Source organism: Aplysia californica, unplaced genomic scaffold (assembly GCF_000002075.1).
Source record: "Aplysia californica isolate F4 #8 unplaced genomic scaffold, AplCal3.0 scaffold00934, whole genome shotgun sequence".
In the NCBI taxonomy this organism is placed as follows: domain Eukaryota; kingdom Metazoa; phylum Mollusca; class Gastropoda; order Aplysiida; family Aplysiidae; genus Aplysia; species Aplysia californica.
Window position 1 is genome coordinate 76,862 of NW_004798204.1, and position 1,123 is coordinate 77,984.

Genomic DNA, 1,123 nt, shown 5'->3' on the forward strand with positions numbered 1-1,123 from the left:
TGTGTGTGTGTGTGTGTGTGTGTGTGTGTGTATGTGTTTGTTTGTTTTTGTATGGTGGGAAAAAATAGAGTGCAGATATTAAACCTTTTCTGAAATCTGTATGAAATAACATTTCTTTTCGCAATCCCTATAGATCGACTCATCTCGCCCTTCTTCGTGTTTTATCCTACTCCAACATACCCACCTCCCACACACACACGCGGATAACAAAAACAAACAGACAAACAACAGAACAATTTCCCTCTTCTTATATATGCTCAACCGGATAAAGAAAAAAAAATCTCAAAAGACCACCAAAAAAAAATGTAAATCGTATAGTTAGTGCCCTACCTGGTTTGTCCTCATTATCATTCTGGACAATACACTTGAATAATATTGTCCTGGTGGTTTTCGGGGTTTTTACATTGGACATAGGTCATTATTCTTATAGTTTTGTTTTCCGGCTGAAAGCAGTCACGATGTGAGCTTAATTATCTCAACATTCCAATCACTAGCAGAGATACGTGACGTCTGGTGAGATTTCCCTCTCTGGGATTTGTCTTCGCTACAAAAGAGAACAACTTTAACCCTATCCGTACGCCCTGGGGTCATTTTGTACCCCGGGGTTGTATTCTTCACATTTTAAAATACTTGTAGTACGAAGATCTCTTTGAAACTTTCAGTTTTTCTCAAAAAATCATTTTGACAGACTGCTAGGCAAAGCGTACGGATCGGATTAATGAGTAAATTTCTTCTTTGGCAAATGGTGCCCAGAGATCCCCACGTCGTATGGATACGATAGTAAAACACGACGTACGGATAAGGTTATTGGAACCTTGTAGGCCTTTCGTTTGTCTGATTTTTTATTTTTTTAAAATACTCATCTCTCTGGAATAGAAATTGAGTTAATTTGAGATTGTAGGAGGTAGGTTGTCAGAGTTAATAATAATAATATGAGCTAGGAAATAGTCATCAGAGTTCGGTGAATCACACATGTTTGGTGTCCTTGGAAACTACAAATTTACCATTGTTTTGTGTCTTCCCTCAGCACTTTAATTTTCAGTTAAATCCACGCAGGAATGTGGTTTTAAACGGACATAAAATGTGTTCAACCTTAAAAACAAAATATACAAATTGCCAACGG

At 37.4% G+C, this 1,123-nt stretch overlaps 1 protein-coding gene across 1 annotated transcript in view; it reads right to left on the reverse strand.

Annotated features, from left to right (window-relative positions):
* LOC101857753 overlaps positions 1-1,123 on the reverse strand; it is an 11,489-nt gene that overhangs the window by 9,777 nt on the left and 589 nt on the right. The gene's annotated exons all lie outside the window — the stretch shown is intronic.